This window comes from Emys orbicularis, chromosome 10 (genome assembly GCF_028017835.1).
Source record: "Emys orbicularis isolate rEmyOrb1 chromosome 10, rEmyOrb1.hap1, whole genome shotgun sequence".
Lineage (NCBI taxonomy): Eukaryota > Metazoa > Chordata > Testudines > Emydidae > Emys > Emys orbicularis.
The window spans coordinates 81,178,438-81,194,957 of NC_088692.1; positions in this window are offsets into that span (position 1 = coordinate 81,178,438).

Below are 16,520 nucleotides of genomic sequence, written 5' to 3' on the forward strand. Positions count from 1 at the left end.
CGTCAACAGTTTGGTAAGTGGAGATCTGTGAGATAGTTCTAGGACTAGCGTACTGCTGTAGGTGCAGAGCTCATGTTCTTTATAAAACATATTTGTTGTTTTTGTAATTCACTTAATTTTTGCTCAAATTCAATGCAGGGCAAAAAAGCTCTGACTATGAGAAAAGCATGTGACATGCCCTAAAACAGTGCTTCTCAAGCTTTTCCAGACTGTGACCCCACTTAGCAATAACACAAAGTTAGGGGACCCCTCCTGCTATCTACTCCCAGGTTGAGAAACGATGCCCTAACGTCCAAACTGCAGTATACTTGGCATTCTTCATTGTTAGACTAAGGGTGGTTGGTTTTATGCTATTAGTATTTTTATTTTGCTTTTATTATATATTCATTATTAATTATTTTGGAGCACCTTGGCCCAGAGGGGCGTGGAGTACTTCGTAAATAAAATATCATTTGGAGCTCAATCTATTGGGACCAGGTCATTTTAATCCCCATTAACTACCCACTAAATTTTTTAGTTTACAAACCAAAAACCTAAAATAATTTGTTTTACAAACAAGTAAAACCATTTTAGAAGAAGCCGCCATTTGATTTTCCAGCAGTGCTCAGAGACGGACATTATCTGCCATATTAGCCATTTTCTGAATAGTACAAATCCCTGATACTTTCCTTTAGATGTTGGTACAGACCCCTGAAAGTCAGTTGCATGACTCTGTTTTTATGATGGTTAGCACAGAAGGGTAGCTATTTCATCTATGTAATGCTTCACCTTTTGCACTCAGGGAGCTTTCTTGGAGGAGACTATAACATTTTACTGATTGCTCTTGTAAGCAATCCAAAAATCAAGGAATCTTATGTGGTTTTCTTTAATGCAGTCTGGATGATGAATTTACATCTATATATCAGAAACACTGTCTTCTGCCCTACATTACTAATGTCAGAAAATTGCCACTATATAATTCATCAAAGTATTTCTATAGACTCTCTCCTTTATTATCTCTTCTCTTGCAAACAGTATAATTTGCCTTCATTCTACGTCAATGAGAGGAACTTTAATCTTTGCTGATGCAGTATAAGGTGCTGTACACATTAAAAATGGCAAAGTAAAGGGAGGCGTGTCTGGGTAAAAGTATAATATTAGGATCCATTAATTAGTAATTGTAAGTGTGGCAACAAAGTGATGGTTTAAACCAGCTAAATAAAAACAGTAGCAGGTTTGCTTTTAAAAAGTTGCCTGTTTTTACAGTTGCACTGCAACTAAGTTTTAACCAAAACAATATCTTGAATTCTCATTTACACTAAAGATTATACACTGAATTCAAGTTATTCTGTTCTACCAATGTAAAGGGGGCTTAAAAGTGGGTGTAGCTGAGAATTAGGCTCAGTATCATATATTTATATGGTACCTTTCACCTTTATATATCCTAAAGGGCTGTACAGACTTAACAAACTGATGTATACTTGCACAAACACTTGAAATGCGCCCACTTCAGGTACGAAACACGGCCAATATTTAACAGTGCACAGGAACGCTACACAAGAGTATGAAGACAGAAAGCGAAGAAGAATACACTACCCAGTTCAAATTCCAAGTGAGATTTAGAAAGGCAGAATATAATCACCTGAGTTAGAATTTGTTGATAACACTAGACTTCCTGGGTGAAATCCTGGCCCCATTGACTTCAATGGGACCAGGATTTCAACCAAAATCCCTACTCTTATGAAAGGTATTATGGAAACTTGTAGTCATAAAAGTGCCGGAGCCTAGGAAATTCAGTTCACTTAAAGAGAATTGCACCTTTTTTACACCAGTGAAAGGGGAGAGGAGAATCAGGTATACCATCTCCAGTGTCCTCTCTGACCAACATGGGATATTGGTTCAGTACCAGCTCAGATGAAATACCAGCACCATGGCCCAGCACACAGAGCTGTTCTAATAAATTTCCCATAAAATTTCTAGTAATTTCCCATAGAAGTACCAAGCCTGACAGTTCCTATCATACGAGATCTGACAGGATCAGGACTGCACAAGGTTTTATGACTGTAGGCCATGTTTGAAAATATCAAATATTCCCATTCAATTACTATAGAACAGACAATGGGGTGGAGATGGCCGTGTTTGCATATCGATGGGAAGATGAAGCTCAACGTGTGTGTTTAGTGAATGATGAAAATATTTTATTCCTCCCTGTCTTTTTTTCCCTTCCAAAAGTCATATTTCAGAATCACACGGGTTTGATACTAATGTAATTGGAAATCCTTTGTCTGTTTGATTTGGGTACTGAACTGGGAAGTTTTCACATAGTGACGGGCAAACCTCAAAAGGTACTTATGGTTCAATGTAGAGAAAGACCTCACATTTTGGATTCCATTTTAAGAGTATCCAAATCTCTAAGGAATTTTATGGCTAGACCCTCAGCCCACTAAGTGGCCTTTCCTCATCTCTGGTGGTACACTGGAGACTGAGTGAGCAGTTAAGTATTCCACTGGTGTGGGGGAATTTTCAGTTGGCAGAGTTGGCTAGAGCCACCACTCCGAACCCCTACGTTATGCCCTGAGTGGGACTGGGTGCAGCTGAAGCACACTGTGCTTACACAGGTGCTAACGTAACAGCCCGTACGCACAAAGAGCCAAAGGATGAAATCTTTTGTCAGGAGGGGCAGGCTATAGAGACCCCACACAATGCTCTGAGTTATCTTGCTCCATGACACTGCTGCACTGGGCTGGAAAGAGAGACAGGAAAAAGGACTGCGACTTTGCAGAACAAGTGACCAAGGTGCACTGCAGACAGTGGATCCATTCGTACTCCAGAGCCTTTGAGGAAGGAGTCCATGCTCTTAGACCACCTGAACCACACTGGAGGCTTGAGGTTTTGCAGTGAAGGAAGACAAATAAGTCGTAAAAAGAAGTTAATCATCAATATTTTAGACATCTTGCACATATCCAATAGAAATCTCACACCTCACCTTCATGGTAGCTGCCAACTCGGCGCCTGAGCACCGCAGTGCACCAGTGCCACTCTGTGAGTGAAAAAGCATTTTCTTTCTTCCCCTCCAAGATATATATAAAGTTTTAAAAGGTGATTTACTTGAAAGCTGCTCCATATTTTTTCTCATTTCATGCCCCAGCTTGCTTCTAGCTTGTTGCTGTGATATTTTTTTGAAGCTCAAAACACGTGGACTCTTTCAAAAACACCAAGTATTGGAGATAAAACTGCTCTGAGCCTACGGCATAAAATGTAGGGATACATGAAAGTAAAAAAGGATGAGAGCTTTTCAATCAATTTGATGAAAAATTTAAGTTAATTAAAAGAATGCTCAATTTTTCCCTAGAAGGCGACACTGATCTTTATTATTAATGCATACCAGTGTTTCATAACTGTGCATAATAATGGCCTGTAACATCAGGCACAGTTTCATCCACAGCTTAATTTGTTACAAAATCTTTTCTGGCATTCTTAAAGCGTGCCCTTTGCTACTGTATCCCTGATGCTCTTGGGCTAATTCCCAACTCCTAAAGGACATCTTATTTTATGCATGCACCTGAGAATTAATTTACCAGATTGTTTTTTAACATTAAAGCTTTTTATTAAAAAAATAAAATAAAATCATGAATAGACCCTTCATGGCTTTGCTTTCATTTTACTTTTTGGTATTCATATTCCACTAATGGAAATATCACAGGATCATAGTGTTCTCAGAGGCGAGAGAGATCGTGTAGACTAGAGAGAGAAATCACACTCCAGGTGATAGGGCTTTGTTGTATCACTTCTGTGGAGAATGATATGAGTACTTATATGAGACTCTGCTTAGCTGAGGGACTTTTCTGTGTACCTGGATGGAGAAAGCACTGAATTAATGAGTTAACACAATGGCCAAATGTGTCCTCCCCCTATGTGGCTGGTCCAGAGAGGATTAGTGCCTGCTATTGCCCCTAGCTAATAGAATTAATCCTTTAGCTCAAGTGGGAAAGGGTTTAAGTTTTGAAGCCGGAGGTTCCACATTCAGTCCTTGCTAACCACTGCAACTTCTAGCTACAAAGCACAGATCTTTACCACTGGGAACAGTAGCAGGCACCTACCCCCTGTGGATCAGCCATGGAGAAAAACACAGACATGCTCGGCTATTTTGCTACTCATTGAATGCTGTCCCTGACCTAGTCTGTAGAGCCTTCTTCCTATCCTGCCTCAGACCCACTTTCACTGTGCTGCCTAAGGGAAATGACCAAGTGATAATGGCTGGTAGATGGCCAATGGGGACTTGGGAGATCAATTTGATGTATTTGATTATTTCTTAAGAAAAAACCCAAACCCCTGCATAACTGGTAGCAATCACATTCTTAGCTGCTATGTACTACATATTCCTATTATTGTTCATCTCCTCCCCATCTCTTCCATTTTTTTTTATATGCTCTTAATGCTTCTTGCTTTAAATTTGATTATAAATTCTTCAAGGCAGGGACTGTCTTTGCCTTACTGTTTGAATAGCTCCTAGCACAATGGGGGCCCTGATAAGATTGGCAGTGACCTTGGGGTTTTTCGCCTTCCTCTGCAGCGTGGGATGCGAGTCACTTGCTGGGGTCATCTGGATATATCTCATTTAATCAGTTCCCTGCCATTGCAGGGGCCTCAGGCAGTGGTGCATCTTGGTTGCTCCTATGTTCTGCTTGTGGCACTTAATAGTTAGGTCTCCTGTGGATTGTAATACTTTGGTCTAATTTCACATGTTTGGTTTAGTGTGTGGGTGTTGGGTGGTATTAATGGCCTGTGATAAACAGGAAGTCAGACTAGTTGATCTAATGGTCCCTTCTGGTCTTAAACTCTATGTCCCTATCCATGAAAGAACACTGCCTCCCCCACATATAAATGATGATAATACAGCAGGGGTCGGCAACGTTCGGCACGCGGCTCACCAGGGTAAGCACCCTGCCGGGCCAGGCCAGTTTTATTTACCTGCTGACGCGGCAGGTTCGGCCGATCGCGGCCCCCACTGGCCGCGGTTCGCCGTCCTGGGCCAATGGGGGCGGCGAGAAGCGGCGCGGGCGAGCGATGTGCTGGCCGCAGCTTCTCGCCGCCCCCATTGGCCCGGGACGGCGAACCGCGGCCAGTGGGGGCCGCGATCGGCCGAACCTGCCACGTCAGCAGGTAAATAAAACTGGCCCGGCCCGCCAGGGTGCTTACCCTGGCGAGCCGCATGCCGAACGTTGCCGACCCCTGCACTAGAGGGTCCCTGGGTTGGGACCCAGAGTAGTGGGCGGGCCTGGGTCCCCCCCTTTCCCCTTGCCTTACACCCGGCCGACGGGAGGGGCCGTCTTGGGCTGCACCAACCCCCTGCCAAGAGGGGTGTGACTTTGGAGGTGCAGTTGCCCACATTGGCTGGGGCGCAGAGAGACTGCGGATTGACCTGCCCCCGGAAGGGGGCGAGGATGGACTAAGGGCACTGCCGGAGGGAAGTGGCTCGAAAAGGACGCCGCGAGCTGGTGAGTGACGCGGGCTCAGACGCCAACCGAGGGTGAGACGACGGACGGGACACCACCAGGAGGGGGCACTCCACTGGACAGAGCTAATTCCCAGAGACAACCAGCAGGAGGCGCCGGGTGGTGAGTCCCAACCTGTCACAGTATCCTTCATAAGAAATAGGACTTCAAAAATCCAGACTCAAGATCCATAAATCAAAGCTAATCCTAGAGCGGCTGTAACGAAGTGTTGATAATCCAGGACCTCACTCATGCTGTCGGTTCCCTGCCCTGTGTTCTTATCTGCAGTTGGTGGTAGCTGGGTCTTCTCAGCTCAGTTACAGAACTCTCTCCTGAAGCAGGTCCACCAGAATTCTTGTAATATTAATACATACTTTCCTTTTTCTTCTGCATCTGTTCCCTCTCTATAGTGGGTCGCTGCCCAAGCAGTTCCTGTTTTGTGGGTATATTTAAGTGTACAGTTAGGGAGCTGTCAAACCAACACCTCTCACACCCATGAAATTCTCCACCTTAATAAAAATGCTGGAATTTACAGAGCCCCATATCATAAACCCCAAGATATCAGTGCATATTTCTACTGTCTGGCAAGACATGCTTTTTGAAAATAATGCTACAAAAATTTTCCTTAAGATTATCTGGATAAACTTAATATTTTTGTGGTTCTACCATGCTCTAAACTCAGCAAGATTTTCTCTTATCCTTTAACTCCCAGGACCCAAAGGGGGTTGGCATGCGGCAGAAACAGCATGCTTTAGAGTGAGAGGGAAAGTGAGGGGATACCTGGCAGCGTTCACCAATAACCCCTCAAGCCAATTCAGCGAGCAGTGAGGATTGAGGGCTCAGTTGGCAGGCAGCTAGCCTTCCCAAGCAGGAAAGGTATAGTGGCTGTGATTCAGGTCCCTGAGAAAGGAGAAGCATAGAGTAGCAGAGAAAAGACTCACCAGAGTTTCCAAAGGGACATGAAAGCCTTCTTTGGGGAAAGAAGGCAAGAGAGGTATGACCATTCCCAGAGGAGCTCTTCAATGGGTGTGAAGAATACACAGGTATTTTATACTGACAGGCAGTGATACCTGCACAGCTTTACCTATAAGGAATTCTCAAGGCGACCTTGGGTTATTATTCAACAGAAAATTACAGGAAAGTTATTTGCGTCTGAAAATTCATATGAGTTCAGTTACAGCATGGTAAATGGGCTTAGTAGAGTGTACAGTGTATGAATGTATATATAGGGGCTCTCTGCTGTGTCTTGTACAGAGACAAACGTAATGTTGTCGCTTAACTACATATAAGAAGTTTGTATGCATATAATTTACTTTAGTACAGCTACTTATGGACATTTGTTTTAAAAATGCAGTCGTCCCCAACAAATATGGGTCTAGGAGATCACCTGGCATTGACAGCTGAAGAAAGAAAGGAACTATGGGAACCCAACCCTTGGAAAAATTAAACTGATCCTGTCTCTCTATCTCCCTCCCTTGATATTCCCGTTTCTACAAACATTTAAACCATAAGAAACACAGAGGACAATAAATAAAGTATTTCCCCCCGAGATAAATGTAAAACAGATGTGACTGTGTTGGATAAGGAAGAAGACAGAAGGAAAAAGAGAGTGCAAGTGAAAATAAATTCTAGGTTATGTAACATTTATCGAGTGGATGGAAAAAGCCAAGGTGCACGTTGAAAGCAAGGTGTAACAGCAAAGAAATAGTGATAAAAAGTTTGCATGAGCTCAGTTTTATTGAAAGATTTGCAATCAAGATTCCCTCTGCCAACTTTCTGGTTGCTACTGACTACTCATCAAAATACATGAGGGCTAGAATGACCCTGCCTTGGTCCCTATATGCTACCCCAGCAGCATATGGGGGCCAGAAAGGAGCCCCCAGCACAGGGATGAAGTCCCCCCAGGCAGAAGCTGTGTATAGCCAGAGCACATGGTCCTATGCTGTGAGTCATGCCATGGGAGAGGCTGTGTTAGCTGGAGAGAGAGTGTGTCCGAGAATGGGGAGGGGAAGTGGCCCTACTGCTGAGTACTTTGACAGTTCTGGGCTATTCACTGCTATCAGAAGGCTGCTCTAGGTTAGTTCTATAGGTGTTGCACACCTATTGGGGGCAGCACTGGAAAGATGTTGACCTTACAAGAGATGCTCGGCTAGAAAACAAGAAATAGATGCCTGGTTTTCATATAGCAAACTATAACGCTATACTTGAGAACTTGTTTCTTATCTAGAATCAATAACAACCCACTGCTTTGTAAGAGAGGTGTGTGTGTGTGCTTTTGGATATTCAATCATATATATGTTGAAGCATTTTGTCTTAAACTATTCCAGTGGAAATGACATTATCATTCAATGTGATAAGTAACAATTGTGTATCCTCGACGGAGGCAACATTTCTGCCTAATCATGCAAAGCGCAGTGGAGCTGCGATCTGAACTGATTCAATTTATGTAACAAGATTTTGCTGTGTTTGCCTAAATTGGCATAGTTCCTCTCCAAGGACTGAAAAATGACGACAGCTCCAGCATGAAGCCTGTTGTTACAGGAAGTGCAGGGATTAGCACAAGTTTATTGTCAGCCTCCGAGCATGCCTTTAGGTGGTCACCACATCCTGAGACATTGCTGATAGAACTAGATAACATTTCTGAGGGGCTGCCAAAACATTCAAGCAGACAATATTGAAGACTCTTGTTTTGCGTTTCCTAGCAGTTTACCATTTCCCTTTCAGAACATGCCGTTATGTTCTGTGAAGAAGCCCACAGTGTAATGAGGGACAGTGAAAAAGATTAGCCAAGGCAGATAGTGTCTTGTAAGGGCTCTGTCCCTGTTATCTTTTATACCAATTATACAATGAAATCCTCTAAAGGAAGTCTTAGCTCTGGCAAGTTAGCAAAGAAAATTTAGTGAGTATTTCTTTTTCATATATGCAATGATATAATAGTCATTTCCCTGGTATAGCAAGAAAAAATTAAGTGGAATTAGCTTCTCAACATGAAACCATTATGGAGTGTAATTTATTTTAAAAAGTGGAAAGTGTTAGGAGAGAAAAAAACCCTTCTACTCATAATTTGTTATGTTCTGGACCCAGCTAATGACCTTATACATATGGACTTGAGTATACTCTGTGGGTACAATATATCTAAAATGTCACAGAGTATTGAGCCTAATTGATATCATTAGAGGCCTGGTCCTTTTACACTTGGCCTTTGAGATGTTGGTGTTACCAAGAAAGCTGCTTTTGATTTATTTTGCTTTTCTTCTTCATCCTTTTGCGCGCCCTCTCTTTTTTTTCCCCTCCACTCCCCCTCTCAAGTTCTGCTCAAAGGCCAGACCAGTGGAGGTTAGGAACTCATGATCCAATTCAAGAGCTGGAACATTACAGCTTGCAAATGCATTTTGAAAGTGGTGACTTCTAACGAGAGGCTCTTGGTATGTTTGAGCGGCCTGTGATTCTTTAAGAAACAATAACACATTTCATTTTGGTTGACTCTCTCATACGCTCTGTTACCCTTTCCTTTAAAACAGGGTCTTCTTACCCAACCTGTAGCAGAAACGTCACAGCTCCCAAATTAATGTATAAAATATTATGTGCATTAGGTTCAAACAATACAGCCTGTTCTTTAAACTATCATATTAGACTTTTCTGAACATCTTAGAATAGGAAGTTTTATAGCAATCAATACTAGACTGAGATTTTAAAGCTTGGCATCTCCCCCCCTTCCTCCGCCCCCCAACCCCTCCAGCCAATACAACCCAACAAATATGTTAAACCTGACTGTGGTAAGTCCGCTCATGTGTTTTAAGTTACTTTTAAATTTCTCCATCTGTGTTTTTTTTTTAAGAGAGAGAGAGCAGCCCTCAGCCAAAGATCAAGAATTCAGGATGGCGTTGGCAATAACTAAAGCAGGAATGTGTCATCAATATACTACAGATTGGAATGTCTTTTTTTTCATTCATTCTTATCAAGTAAATTACATGCAAAACAATTAAACAGGCCTCTCCTTTGGAAAAATTATGACCAAACTCCTTCAATATCCCAGTTATTGATTGGGAAACTTTTTTTTTTTTACACATTCAGGAGAGCATAGTGAAGTAAAATCATCTATTCATACTGTATCTTCCATGTACACAAATGAAGTCCATGCACCAAAGAGCTCTCAGTCTCCAAGAACATGTGTGTATAATATGACAATACAGCATTGGGGGGGGGAACAGAGTGGCATATGGTCTTGTAGCTGGAAAGCTTTGTGGAGCAGATGGGTTTTCGGGTGGGTTTGGGAACAGGAAGTCTCAGGGAGAAATTCTGCTCTCATTGACTCCTGCACAACTCCAATGGATGTTAAGGGTAAAATTGTATTGATTGAATTGTATGTGTCAGTTGCAATTCTAGAAAAAGTGACCTACTGATCATATAGTGACGTTTGCTGCAAACAGAATAACTATTAAAATAGGAGTCTACTCTATTTGCTCCTTCACAGAGCAGCTTTGTCTCAAACAAGCACAGGCAAGAGTTGCCATTTCAGCCAGGGGCACACTTATCTTTTCCTGTACTCATTAAATTCAGTTTAGGCTGAGACTCAGTTAAAATGCAGCATCAGACATTCATGGAAAGAATGAAGATTTTACCACTTGAATTACATTTTTTTTAAAACACCACCCATACATCACAGGATAACAAAGTAAACTCACCAACTTGGAAGTTGGTCTTTAATTTTGATAGCCAGAACTATTCATACGCCCCCATCCTAGTTAAATTGCCCTAGCGGCTTATTTATTTAGGGCCTGATCCCAGGTTTGTTTAAGACAATGGAAGGACTCTCACTGTCTTCAGCTGGCCTTGGATTAGGCCATTATTTCAGCTCAGCAGAGGAAGGCACAGAGGCCAGACTACACAAGGACAGCCGTTTTCTTTCTTAGCTTTGCTGGTTTGGCTGGAAATCACACTCAAAGAAAGCATGTGGGTTTTGTGATCTCATTAGTGTGAGTAACTGGCTTTTCTTGGGAAGCAGTTGCCTCGGGGTAATGGGGAGTGGTGTTCAAGTGACCTTGCACCATTGAGCCAGCATCCCCAGTCACCAGATGAGAATAAGCACTGTGGATGCCTGTAATGGCGTTGTTCCACCAAGTCCATCGGGTATTAGTGCAAAGGCTGGAGTTGGAAGGACTTTATAGTGGTGTGAGAGTGGGAGGAGACGTATTAAAAAATTAATTGAAAAAGTGCAATCAAAGCTAAAACCCAGCCCTAGGTCTTTTATTCATCTGCTAATTGAAAATGGGAGACGTGTGAACCCAAAGTACTTGCGAACAAATCCATTGCCTCATCATTGCTGTCCTGAGACGGGGAGACTGCTACTGTGCAGACTGTGAATAGGGAGCAAAAGGTCGGCACAATTAACAGGAAAAAATGCCAAATATACTTCTTGAACTATCATGCAAGCGAGCAGCATAAAATGCCACACAGGCTCCTTGTATTATGTATTGCATGTTTCTTTTTGACTCTCATTAATATATTGGAAGGCAACTGTGGAAGCAGAGCAAACTTAATCATTTTAAGCATGACTTCACTACCTCCATGTTTTTTATGTGTTCACCCCACCAGCGGCTCATTTCCAAAATGTGACCCCTCCCCTCCCCCACGCACACATGTCTAACTCAGTAAAATCACCCTGCACCATTAGCAGCCATTACCAGCTAGTGCGTTTTTACGGTCAGGGAGCATTCGTGCACAGGCCTCCCTCTGGGCTCAGATCACATAACTATAAATTTACCCTTGAGCCTCTTGTTCCTTAGTATTTTGCTGCATCCTTTAGTCCTTCTTTTCTCTCAATCTCTTCCCCCACCTGTTCTCTTTTGGCATATGCACCTTGACCCAAACAGCCTTGCACATAGGCAAGAGACAAAAACTTCACAAGCCATGATCAGTAGTAAATAAATCTCGATACCAGTATTAAGTTACACCAACTGCATCCTCTTTCCCCCACCCACCCCTGCCATCGTCATGAAAAGAATATGAACTTGACATTTGCCCACTGAAAGCAGATGGATGAGGTAGGTCAGCATTAGGTGTAACCTTAGTACTGTTTCTTTGGGGTTCCTGAAGGATGGAGCTAAAAGAATTCTTCTAGCAGGTCAAGGGCCACATTAGTCATTTGCTTAAAGAAGAACTGTCTAGAATTAATCAAAGTGAAACACTGTTTTCATGTCTCTCTGTTATTCAGAGGCTTTAGACCCCTTCCCCTTAGAGGAAGCAATATATTTTATCCTTTTACACCTTGTCCTGCCGAGGTTTTGTTCGGAGTGGTGTCACAGGCCTTCCCCCCTGTGTGCATAGACCTATTTTAATCAGAATAAAGCCTCCATGTGATACTTGTAAAGGTCATCTGAAGCTGGCGTGTTAGTACCTGTGCAACCAAAAAAAAAAAAAAAAGACTCAGCCCTTCATGAAGAAGTTTTGAGTTGAAAAGAACGATTCTATTCACTGCATTTTTCCAACTTAAAAGGAAAGTTAAAAGAGTGGCTGTAACACTTAGAAGCAAAAAAAAAAAAAAAAAAAAACTTTACATATTTTGTTTCACTATAACCCGAGGAGAGCAAACTATTCAGGGAGAAAGGCTTTCATTCCCGTTCCAACAGCTATACCCTGAAACTGATTAAGAGCCTGACCCTACCACAAAACGGATGGCACTAATATTTTTAGACCTTTTTTTTTTTTTTTTTTTGGAGGTTGTTATCTTGGTCAGGGAGGCACCAAGGCATTTATGGTTTACCGTTTAAATCGGATCACAAAGGGAAAAGTTTTGTTAGACTGAAGGGTCTCAGCAACCAACTCTTACCTGCTATGTGAACCACTCCAGCAGTTTGATGTGGCTCACATAGAAAATAGCACATTAAAACTCTGGTTTCTCTTGATTTTTTTCGACCCTTTAACTCCCACTGCTTTCAAATGCTGGGACTTCCAATAAATGCATCTTAAAATCATTCTGAAGATCTGACTTAATGGGACTTTGTGAGAGCTGAGCTCAAAGGGACAAGAACAATGTCCATATTCTACGAGCACTTCCATGCTACCTGTTCTACCCCCTACCTGTGCCAGGCAGTCTGAAGCATGCCCCTTCGTTTAGCGCCACGGTGAAGATGTAACAGACTTTCTAGAGGGCCAACTTCTTATTAATTCAGCTGAAACCCACTTTAATTTCCACTGCCCTCCAAAAAAAAAAAATCCAGTTTATTCAAATGTATTTATAAAGCAAACAGCAAAACCACCCACTGTCAGTTGCTCACACATTGGCATATGTACACATAGACACCCTCAGCAGCCCATGCAGCACTGACAGTATGCACAGCTGTTATATTTTACGCTATTTGAAGCTCAATAATTAGCACCTGTTAAAGACAAAAAAAAAAAACACAACAAAAAGAATAAGTGATGCCACACTACCTTGCAGTAAATAGCAGGAATCTGTATGTCCAATTTATCAAGACCTACTGCTGAAAGGAAGATTCCTGTTATAATTTCATATGATGTTGCTGTCAGTATTACACTTGTCAGCGCTATGATACCAACAAAAGGTTTTTAGTATTTCTAACAGGGAACGACTCGTCTCCAGATTCGCTGAAGGGAGACGACGCGCTGTAGAAAATCACACAGATGCTTAGTATTATCTTAATTTAATCGTTTTAAGTCAAAAATGTGCTGAGAATTAAAATCTCCTGTGACTGAGAGCTGCGATGGGTTTGTAAAAAGGGAATTGTTTAAAGTCCCAAATGTTTGCTGGGCTCAGCCTCAGCTCTGTTTGAGGAGCTTTCGGCGCAGCTGGAGATGTGGGGCTCAGCTCACGTCAACTGGCTTAGATGTATTGAAGTCAATGGAGTTCCACCGTTTTACACCAGCTGAGGATCTGCCCTATGGGGGTATGAAAGTGAGTTTAAACCACCTTCGCACCCTGCCAGTGCTGGGCTACTCTGGTCTAGGACAATCCAATTGTACATATTAGTGCAGCCTAAGAGCCATTGTAAATTGTTCCACTAAGACACTAGACAGCCAGGCCGCTTTCCATATCACAGACCTTACCCCAGTGGCAGGAAGGGGAAGTGGTATAGGATCTGCTACGGTGGTATATGCCAACCAAGAATACCCTTATTCTGTGGACATCTGCCTGAGGCCAGGGAATGCTGTTCCACTGGTGCAAAACTGTCTAACGCTTCCATAACACAGAAAAGGATCTGGTCCATATGTGAGTAGCCTGAAAAATATGATACATGTTTGGTCACCAAAATGTGATCCTAACTACTTGTGGCTCTGAAGGGTCTGATGCAAAAACATGCAGAGGGGATGTGTGTAAAGCCCTTTTGGACAAATATGTTTTGTAGGTGTATGAATTCTGTTGCCTGTGTGTTCAGGTGTTAATGCCTGAAAAGTATGCAGATCTGTATCTGTTAGCAAATTAGACCCTAAAGATCCAGTAGCATTTTTATGATCATCAGGGTGCACTGGCACCTTATTTGAATGCCATTTTTCTGTACATGTCTTCTTACATTCCTTCCATGGTTTCATGAGATTGACTTAAAATCACGAGACTTTTAAAAAATAATATATTTTGTATTCTTTTTATTTGCCCTATGGATTTTGAGCCTTTGTGTTTCACATGAGTCACATTTTTAAGAGTTTCTCCGCAGCCATGATCGCTAGAAACTTACATTTTATTTTATTTTTGAAATGAAAGGTGAGGTTCTCTCATGATCTCAAAGGTCCAAGAGCTTGGGCTTTAGGAAAACCACTAAAGAATGCAAGACTCATGGTAAAGTTCCAAGAGTTGACAACACTGAGACTGTGTAAGAACTTTAGGCTAGTTCTTAAGCTGGTCTGATTGGATGCATTTCCATTTAAATCAATGAAGCTACATTGATTTATGTCCCCTTAAGATCTAGGCCAGGGTTTCTCAAACAGGGGTCGCCGCTTATGTAGGGAAAGCCCCTGGCAGGCCGGGCCGGTTTGTTTACCTGCCGCGTCCGCAGGTCCGGCCGATCACGGCTCCCATTGGCCACGGTTTGCTGCTCCGGGCCAATGGGAGCTGCTGGAAGTGGCGGACAGAAACCCTGATCTAGGCCAAGCAGTTTATCCCTTTGTATAATCTAACAATCTAAAAGTGAACTGCAGAGTTCTAAATATGCAGGAAGTTTTTTGGTGCTATGTTTTTCTTTACTTAGGAAAAAAACTATTATTAATAATTTATATTATTGTATTGCTTAGGAGCCCCACTCATGGACTGTGTTGTACAAACACGAAATGAAAAGACTGTCCCCTTCCCAGAGAGCTTACAGTCTAAGTATAAGACAAGATACAACCAACAGATCTAGACAACTTCTGGCAAAGAGAGGCTAGGGACACCAACCCTGCCCATCCTGGCTAAAAGCCATTGATGGACCTATTCTCCGTGGACTTATCCAGTTCTTTTTTGAACCCTGTTATAATCCTGGACTTCACAACATCCTCTGGCAAAGAGTTCCACAGGTTGACTGTGCATTGGAAATACTTTCTTTTATTTGTGTTAAACCTGCTGCTTATTCATTTCATTTGGTAATCCCTAGTTCTTGTGTTATGAGAAGGAGTAAATATCACTTCGCTATTTACTTTGTCCACACCAGTCATGATTTTATAGTCCCCCCCCCCCCCCCTTAGTCGTCTCTTTTCCAAGCTGAAAAGTCCCAGTCTTATTAATCTCTTCTCATATGGAAGCTGTTCCATACCCTTAATCATTTTTGTTGCCCTTTTCTGTACTGTGTGCACCTACATCCTCTATTCAAGAATGATTAGAAATTTTAGTTCTAGTTTAAGCTTATTTTTGGGGGATTCAGGGGCAGCGGGTTGGCTTGCACGGGAGAGCTAGTGAAATTAAATCCACAGCCAAAGCAATTCTCTTGTAGCTTTCGAGGTTGCTTATTCACTGTCACAATCTTAACCATTTTGTTGAGAAAATGTTAAAGTAAACAGCATAATGTATCGGCCACAGCAGCTGTTCCTCGCTTGTCATTCTGTAGACCTCTCTTTTGCCAAAAGGCTTCTGTACAGACCACCTTCCCTCTTAACATCTGAATCCCTCATTGCTTGGTTTCACACCTTGGACTGCCCAGGAAGGCTCTGTGAGCTACTTTCATCCAGGGATCAGAGTTTGAGAGGTTCTGAACTAGAGAAATCCTTAACTTTGGAGGATTAATGCCGAAGTTGGCTATCCAGACTCTTCAGAGATACAAAGGCCTTTCATTCTAATCATCCAAGATCCTGTTTAAAAAAAAATATCCCAGGCCTAATCTGTGCTAAAGTGCCAACTTTTTAACCCTGTGAATGCAGACCTTAATTCCCAGGATGTGGAATGGTACAAAAGAAAAACTCTTACTAGAGCACTATCTTTTAGAACCTGATGTTCCTATTGTATTTAGGTGACACCCCAATTCAGCAAAACACACAGCTTAATTTTGAGCACATGCTTAAATCCAATTGAAGTCAAGGGGGTTTAAGCACATGCTTAAAGTTAGACATATGCTTCAGTGTTTTGCTGAATCAGGGCCTAAGTGCATTAGTTCCCTGCCACTTTATGCTACTAGCAGACAGTATGTTGCATTTTGGCACTCTTAAAAATAACAACATAAATACACTTCTTGGTGCCTCTCTGGAGCCATATCACACTGTGCTGAGTCTCTCTCAGTTATCACCAGCTGCGTTGGGTCAGGTTGCATCAATAGGTGGATGGGAGGCTGCCAAGGAACACCCAAATTAATGAGAGCTGAGAATATTCATCAGGATAGACTCTAGTAAGGATATAGGGACTGATCCTTCTTCCCACAAGTTGCTCAGTGCTTTTAATTTGTTTCATGCTACACGAGGTGCTGAGCCTCGTGCAAGATTATGGCCTCATTGAAGTCAACGGCAAAATTCCCACTGACTTTGATGGGGCCAGGATGTCACCGTTGCTGTGAGGTCTTTCTGACTGGGTTATCTTCGGCCATTTTTGCTTCTTCTTTTCATTAGCTCTTCTTATTCCCAGTTAGTGAC